The sequence below is a fragment of the Stylophora pistillata genome, chromosome 10 (assembly GCF_964205215.1).
Source record: "Stylophora pistillata chromosome 10, jaStyPist1.2, whole genome shotgun sequence".
NCBI classification, from domain to species: Eukaryota; Metazoa; Cnidaria; class Anthozoa; order Scleractinia; family Pocilloporidae; genus Stylophora; species Stylophora pistillata.
Genome location: NC_142528.1, coordinates 30,842,218 through 30,851,636, shown reverse-complemented (window position 1 = coordinate 30,851,636; position 9,419 = coordinate 30,842,218).

Sequence of the window (9,419 nt, the reverse complement as noted above, 5' to 3'; positions counted from 1 at the left end):
CAAAAGTTTCATGCCAGAGAATTCCCCCAACAGTGATTATGTTAGATTGTATTGTTGACAAAGACAACTGTGGCCTTGTAATCCAGGCTTGCACTAAGCACTCAGTTATGGATTTAAAGATATCACATTTAACAGTACATTCCATTAGAAGGAATAAGCCTCGCACCCTATTGTCTTCTTTGGAGGTGGGAAGAAGGAGAAATTTTTTACATTTTAGCTATATATAGTTGACGAAGATCTAACAAATGTAACAATAACCATGGCAGAGATTTGCTGTTAGTGCTCTGCTTCATGCAGGTGGAATATGGGAGAAAAATGGAAAAATGCCATATTTATTAACCCTTAACACCTTAACATCAGAGGGTATATTCTCCACACTGTTCTCTATACATTTCCTAAGGTGCTGACAACGAGAATTTGTTTAACAATCAAGAGCCTCTTTGGTTGATGATCATTTTCTCTATTTCCATAACCTTAATGTATGATTCAGGAGTGATATTAGGGACCTTAAGCATCGATGACTTTGGGTGTCACGGACGTTCGATCGTTTGCAGGAGGGGGAACCTGGGAACGACGTTGTCGCCAACAGAGTTCTTGACATGACTTCGTTAAGCAAAACAATTACGCTAATTTACAGACGTTTTCGGTCGACCGTGAAAATGTAAACACATCCTTGGCGTGCTCTCGATCTTGACGATGTCCAGTTTAAAGGAAGCTCGAGAAATGCTTTTTCTACCATGGAGTCATCATTTTATTTCCAAAGAAGAATTTTTGTTATTGTATGACGCTAGTTTCTCCAAAAATCCATCATTTCCTCACGCCGACTACGATCGTTTTGATCTCGATTCTATGGACGAAGCAGAGTGTTTTCAGGAGTTTCGAGTAAGAAAAATGGACATTGTTATACTTGCTGATGCCCTTGGATTACCTGCGAGTCTGTGCTGCTACCAACGAACTAAGGCCAACCGCATAGAGGGACTGTTGCTAAAACGATTTGCATACCCATGTTGTTTGGGTGACATGATGCGCAGATTTGGACGAAATTAATTGCTAATAACAGGACAGACAAATAAAAAACTAATATCAATTTGCTTTTTATGTACTTACAAGTTTTTAAAAATAACATGATAACTGTAGGGACTGTGGTTGTCTAATCACTTAATCTTCTGTACCAAAATAAAAATAAGGGCTTGTGTTACAAATGCTCATTACACTGTATGGCAAAGTGCATAGAGTTTTTAATCAAAATTTTGTTTCAAAGTAATGCGCCCAGTTTTATATTATAGCAAGTCATGTAAATTTTAAAGTTCTATACGTGGAATTAATTTCTCATCAGTAATATACTTTTTGAGGATAAGTAATTACTATGTATATGCTGGTATGAATAAATTGTGTCATCAACAAATTATATAAAATATAATACAGAAAGCATGAAGACATCACAAGCAATAAAAAATATGTTAAGCATAAAAAAATATGTAAGCAGTCAATTTCATCACACTAACAGACTCCAACTGAAGTAGATGGTGATTCTTTTGATCGATGAAGTTAATATGTACCGGTCTGTTGCTTTGGTTGGGGCCGATACAATCATAGTTTTAAAAACAATGTCTTAAAAGAGTAGCTCAAAAGATATCCAACAATAATTCAAAAATAAAAGGCCTGAAATATATGTTTCATGCTATTATATTTTAAATCTTCAAATAAGTGGTGCCCAGGGTACTTATTCAAATTTTAAGTTAAAACAGTAGGGTGCTTATTCAAGAGGGATCCTTCTCAGTTCACTTTAAACATGTTCACAAGCTGAATTGAAAGCAAGTATTAATGTTCAAATCTGGGCCAGGGAAGGGGGCAGGGTGCTTATTTCAAATTTTCGTGGATAGGAAATTGCGCATATTTGAGGATTTACACTTCTTTTTTCAATTTTTCTTTTCTAATATTGCCATAAGCATCTTATACTGCTGATGTTGCTGTTGAGCCATGTAGGTTTGCATTTGTAGCAACTGCTGCCGTTGTTGTTACTGGAACTGTTGTTGTTGTTGCTGCTGCTGCTGTTGTAACAGCAGTTACATCAGGCTGTTATGCTGCCTGTCAAGCAATTGCTGCCTCTCAGTCTCTTTCTCCAACTGCACAGATCTTATTTCTATATCTCTCTCTTTTAGCCTGTTCTCTTCAGTTGCCTGCTCCCTCAAATAGGCCACCATTTCAGTTCCATTGGATTGCCTCTTTTTGGCCTTGTTTTGATTTTCACCATCCCCATCTGAAAGTGACCATTTCTTCGTTTCACTCAATGACTCCATGGCTTTGAGCCTGATATCCTTAGCTTGCTCTTGTTCTTTCTGTTTTTTCTCTCTTGTGTTTTCATCCTCCTCGTCTCTTGACTGATCACACGCCTCAGCTCTCTCTATGATTTCTTTGAGTAGCCTGTCCAGCTTGGTTGGCTCAGGACTGATGCCACTGGCTTTTAACTATTGTGAAGTCTTTTTTTTTTTAATTTTTCTACCAGGACCATGTAATGATTTCTTACAGACCTCTTGTGAACTTTAAACTCTGCTCTTTTGTTGAGAATGTTGGCAATTTTCTCCCATGCCTGTGCTCTGCCCATAGTCTTCTCTTTAGCCCTGTATAGCTCAGCCTGCAAGACTTCATGGCACAGGAGAATGTCTTTCTGTTCACTCCATTCCATTTCACCACTGTTTTAAACAATGCATGAAATTTCAGCCTTTAAAAGATAACTTATTCAAGTATCCAGTTAGCTTACATGAACAACATGCCCAGTTGATCTGATATGATTAAAAAATGCAGTGTTAAACTTCTCTGTAGCATATGTAAAGATAAGTTCCCCCAATTATACATTACTTCCAGTTTTCGAGCGTACACCCTATTTTTGGTAAAAATTTATATTTCTCATTCCCAAGCTGAAAATCCTTCGTTTCCCAGCGATTTTAAGCTAATTTAAATGTTCTATACAGAGGATAGTAGTACGTCAGTAAAGTAATGAATATGAATTCTACCAGTCAGCCAACAAATGGCATGGCCGTTATATAACCACCACAGTTGCAAACTGTCTTGAATTCTCCCAACCAACCTCGTGTTTAGATGAGGCTATATAAACACAGAAAAACTGCTCTAGTACTTAAGCTTAAATAATATGCTTTACGTGTAAGAGTAAGTTTAATAGCTGCAGCAAATTTTATTTTTAAACCAGTTTGGGCGGTATCACGGCTACTTATATTTTTTGATTTCCGCCAATCTCAGATAGTCCTTTAAGAAAGATTACTAGAGAAAAAAGTGTGTACATTCGTATAGCTAGATGTCGCACTTTGAGCCGGGCCGGACAAAAAAGATAAACAAAATAGGAACTGCCGACTGCTTGTTGCACAAAACTAACGGACGACTTTTGATATTTATCTGTTGTAGCGAAGTTAACTTTAACCTAAGGCTAAGAATTTTTTTCTCAAAGTACGCATTACGCTAAGTTACTTGCAAGACTTCAGAGATTTTCGTCCACAAAAAATTAAGCTGCATGACAACTAACCTCGAGGATCGGCTTCGACCAACGTAATTTCCTCCTTCACCGGGAACTTGCAAGCTTGACATGACTACAAGTACAACAGCCGAGAAAGTTTAATGTGGTTATCGGAGTGAATGACATCAGGCACGCTGCGTGTATGACTTGAATGGCTCGAGACGGCCAGACTAACTCCCCTGTGTTTTGCTCTCACCGCATACAGGACGCAACCCTGCAACATCTCACGAATGAGTTTGAGAAAGGGAAGGCAGCGCCTATGAAGACGGATAATTCCGCTAACCTTTTGCGGACGCAAGGTGCCCTGAACGCTGCCTTGGCCAAACTTACCGATACAGAGCATCAGTTAGAGACAAAGAACACAGTGATGAAAGAATTGGTTAGGACATTGGAGCAGACAAAAGAAGAATTAAAAGATGAACTTTCTGCTACACACGAGAAGGCTTCACGATTGCAAATTGAAATTCAAAGATATGAAAGCCAAGTTGTACCAGCTCTTGAAAATAAAGTGAGATCGCTAGAAGAAGGAATGACACGTAGTGATGAGCGGATAAAGGTACGAGTACTGCTTAGTTTTTTTTTCTTTTTTTTTTGACTATTAAGGTGACTCACGCACTTTGAGCTCTGACGATTAATCATGGAACAAGCTATATTAGATCACAGCGGCATAAAACTGTTTTCACAGCCTAAATAATTTTCAATTGCGATCTAAAGTTTAATTTACATCTGGTTACATATCAATTATTTTTACTTTACCGAATTACTAGCTTGCAATCAGGCGCTCATTATTAGCGCCTCAAAATGCGCGTTTTTCTACCAGCAGGAAGATTTTAGGTCAATCAATACTTTATTTACCCACGTAGAGTCAAGGAGCTCGTAGAGCTCGTTCAAAATACGTACGTGCCTCTAAGATTAAGAATCTAAAAAACCTAATACATACTGACAAGACCTAATTGATTAGAAATTGAAATAACTAACAATTAACATTAAATTTAAGTTTGTACAGTAAAATACAAAGTCACTTAAATACAGGTATAAAATGATGAAGCAGTAGCTTAAATAATTTAAAATTAAGATTAAAAACTAAGTTTGTACAATGAAATTGAGAGTCACTTAAATACAAGTATAAAATGGAGAAGCAGCTAAAGTATCAATGTTCTCAATAGCTTCTAAAAAAGGTTGATATTATTTGCCAGTTTTACACTTGTAGGTAATCCAATCCACAGCTGCGCACACATATAAGTGAGAGATTTTTTCATAAAATTTAAATTAAATTTAGGTGCGTAGAAATTAATGCCGGTTCCTCTCAGATTGTACATAGTTTCCCTAAAATTAAAAAAATCTCTGATAATTTATATTTGGGACCGTCGTTATGCAAACATATATATAACAGAATAAGGGATTGTTGTTTCCTTGTCTGGTCTAACGTTCCATATTCAAGATTCGCAGCAATTCATCATAAAGGGTAGACTTGCGATAACCTATCAGTGATCTAAGAATATAATAGTTGGCAACTTCTAGCCGATTCGCTTGTACTTTCCCCAATCCAAGAAAGAGGGGGCAACAGTATTCAAAATGAGGGAGAATGAAAGTTTTATAGAGCCTTATCATAACATTGCCAGGGACAAAACGCCTGATTATCCTAAGTGCGCCACTTTTAGCGTATAACTTTTTAGGCTGTTTATATATAGCATGCTATCAAGCTCAACGCCAAGTATTTCGATAGATGGCAGTGTCTAAATGACAGAGCTGTGTATTGCCAGGTCGTAACTGTACTTACCGGGACCAATTGGTACTGCTTGTGTCTTTGTGTTGTTCATCACCAGATGATTCTCTCCAAAGCACGATGATAACCGCTCAAGACCATTATTCACTACAAATTCGAGAACCATGGGCGAGACGTTTGAGGCATACCTGGTCATGTCGTCGGCGTATAACCTCAGAGATACATCCGGTATGGCGTAGTTCAAGTCATTTATATAAATGTTAAACAGCAGCGGTCCAAGGAGGGACCCTTAAGGGACGCCCACCATTACTTCTGAGTAGCTGGAGCAAACACCGGACAACTTAACTCGCTGTCTTCACCCCAACAAATAGGAAGAAATCAAGTTTAATGCAGACAGAGAGGAGCCATACGCTTTTGATTTAGCCAACAGGAGGTTATGGTTAATAGAATCAAATGATTTGGACAGGTCCACTGCCATGGCTATAACTGCCTCCCTTTTGTCAAGACTTCGCCTCCAGTCCTCAGTCATCTTCAAGAGTGCGGTGCAACAAGAGTGTTTCTTCAAGAGCCCAGATAGATTCGGAGAACGATGTTCATGGAAAGCGCTGTACAGCTGGTCAAACATAACCTTCTCGTACACTTTAGAAATGGCGCTAAGGATGGAAACAGGACGATAATTTTCTTTGCGTGTATCCTTATCTTTTTTAAATACCGGTGTCAAGTTCCCACTCTTCCATTCAGTTGGCCATGGTTGGTTCATAATCAGATAGTTGATCAGCTGTGTTATCTCCTCCGTTAGGATGGGAGCAGCGATTTGTGTCAGCAGATTTACACTTGGATGATCGTTGAAGTCATTTTCACGGTGATTTGTTGAAACTATATTGGCGAAATAGCTTTTAAATATTTCCACCACCTGCCTGGGTTCCGTCATGACCACACCGTTCTCAACAAGAGTTATGTTACTTAGTTTATTTATACCAGAATAAGGAAGAAGAGGCTTCATTTTCTTCCAAAATTCACCAGGATGTTTCGCTCCTGATGCCGTATTGTAACAAAATTTACTTATTCCTTTGCGCTTAAGTGAAGTTACTTTATTACGCTTTTGCTTATAAGCAATCCATGTATTGTCCTTTGGGTTTTTTCTGTACCTTTTGAAAAGGCTGTTTCGCAGAGCAATTTCACGTTGGATTTGAGGTGTTATCTAAGGAAGCTGATTACTGCGCACCCATGTTTTCTTAAGAGGTGCGTGCCTATCAAGAACGTCTTTGAACAGTTTGCTCCAATGACTCCATACATCATTCACATCCAAGAAACAATAAGCCGTCCCCCAAGGGATTTCACCTAGGTCCGCCCAGAACTTCTCGGGATCAAAATGCTTCATGCTGCGGTATTCAAGAAAGCGTGGTTTTGGACTTGGAACTTTGTTTTTGCGTACAACAAACACCAAGTCGTGGTCGCTCAAACCAAGGTGCAAATTTCCTGAAGCTACAAAGAGATCATTGTTACTTGTAAGAATAACATCGAGAAGGCTCTTTGTTTTGTCAGTAACGCGTGTCAGTTTCGTAATTTTATTAGCAAGGCAAAATCGATCACAAAAGTCGACCAGGTTTCTGTTTGCAGTCCGACCTTCAGCAATACCGACATACATATCTTGATTAAAATCACCGAGTAATAACAGCTGTATAACATTGTTTCTGCAGTGGAGGATAGTGAGGTCATAAATACCAGCTCATTGCATTTGTCTGGTGATCTATAACAGGCACAAACAAGGAAATGACTGTTGTTATTGTCCTTGACATCCAAGCAGATTGATTCCACTCCTTCAGGCTCTAGCTTCGCTCTCCTGTACACTGACAAATCAGCTCTTATGTAGGCAATAAGACCACCTCCACCTTTTTTGCGATCTCTGCGAACAATCCGAAATTTTACACAGAAGAACAGCGAAAACCGCGAAAGAAATGAATAATTTGAGCTCCAAAAACAAAAACATACTCAATTTCTGTGCACGAGGCGAAATTAAAAAAATGGCACACTCACCACATGTGTAACGCCGCGTCCCATTCACCCATAGACATGCGCAGTGTCATTTTTAGGTAAAAACGAACTTCCGGTTGCCTCCAAGACAGGCAACGTCCTCAAATCTTAAGGTCTCTAATGTCAATGCTACAACCCTTGCCGACTCCTCCCCGACTCGCGTTGCTCAGGCCTTATTCTTTCCCGCGGAGAAAATACGTTCGTGCCGAGGCACCAGTGGTGTAGGGCCTGTTTTCGGGATATTAAATGAAGACAGCACTTTAAATCTCATGGTTATTATTCTGTTTTTTATAGAGACAATTTAAAGATACGTGATTTGGTTTCATTAGACTTTCATTGACAATGTCTCTGATCGTCAGACTTGTTTCATCAGTACTTAAGGTAAATGTTGCTGTAATATTTTTTTTTTCTTTTTAGGAAGCCGAATCAAAGTTGGAACAGGAAACGAATGAGGCAAACACAAGACTGAAAAAAAGAAACGAGCAAATTGAAGAGAGGGTGAAAGAAATCAACGAGCTGAGGAGAAATATAAAGACTCTAGATCAACAAAAAATCCAAGAATTGGACAAGGTAGGCTTTTTTCTGATCGATCGGTCTTCAGATCCTTTCGAATTTTTTGATGTACACAGATTCTGGCTGTTAAAAAATCCTCTAGTTTGGTTCACTGTAGGTTCCCTTACCGAAGATCGATTGTTTTTGCTCACTTGGCAACTTGGCTAAGTAAAAGCACACTTTGAATTACTGCTGAAGAATTGGCTTACTTTCAGCTTAACTACTCCGTGAACGTGGCAAAGATACTGCTCAGTTTTCCCTTTGCCTTAGTGAGACTTAATTAATGTAGTGTTGTTTTCATTAACTTGTTGTTGACTTAGTCGGCTTCTTGATAGCAGATATACGCCGCACGTAATTCTATTTAATTTGTTTTTTTATTTGCTTTTCCATGCTTTTCCTTTTTGATCGATAGGTATGGAAGGAAATGATGTCCATGCAAAAGACCATCGAAGACAGGAACAAAACAATCGACGAACTGGAAAAAAACATTAAGAAAGCATCAGTTAAAAATGAAAAATCCCGAGAACAGATCAGGATACTCGCGGACAAAGTGAAATCACTGAATGACGAAAAGAGTTCCATGGAAGGAAACCTGTGTCTAGTCTCATCAGGTAGCTGCTGAAACAGTTTCATTTTCTCAATAATATTACTTTATATGGAGGATGTTGAGTGATTCCTGAGCAAAGTTTGTGACGGCTAGGGTATGCCTGACGCAAAAGTTATGTCGAGTTGTACTGTCTGCATACAGTAAAAACTACCTTAAGCGATCACAGAAGGTGTAAAGTCTGTTTGTATCAAAAGAGTAAGAGGATGGGAGGTCAAATTAAGACTTCTATGTACACTTGCATGATTTTTATAGTGCAGTTGGACTGTAAAGGTTTTTCATACACGAGAAAGAAAGAGTGACATCATGTGTTGAACGTAATGCACTTCTCAAATGTGCTTCGGAATCATGTTCTTGTTTTCCGCAGATGCAAAAAAGGACAAAGACGTGATTGCCAACCTGAAAAAAGTTTTGGAAGAGCAAGATATAATATTAGCTGAACAAGGACAGGCATTTGACGAACGTCAAGGTGAATTGGAAACTCTTTCCACAGAACTGCAAACTTGGCTAGAAAAGTGCGCCTTAGCAACCAAGGCGCTGGACACAAAGAAAAAGGAAATTACCAGCTTGAAGAACCAAGCGATGACTGCTAGTGATGCCATGAAAAATATGTCCAACAAGAACGAAGTCAATGAGCGAAGCGCCCTCGAGCGGATGCAGAACAAGGAGAAGGAAATAGCCATATTGAAGAAAGAGCATTCTACTCTGGAGGAAAAGCTGGTAAAGAAGGATGAAGAAATCAGCAAAATTAACGATTCATGAGAAAACATCATGAAAACCATGCGTCAAACATTAGAGGTGGCTAACGCCAAAAAGGCAGAGTATGAGATCAAACTGTTCATCATCCGCGAGCAGTGTAAGGAGAATTTGTGAAGAGAGATGGAAGAGGAATTGCGGAAAATGAAACGGGATTATCAGAGACAACTTGACGACAAGGATAGGAGTATAGAGGAGATTACGCAGGAGAAAGAAAA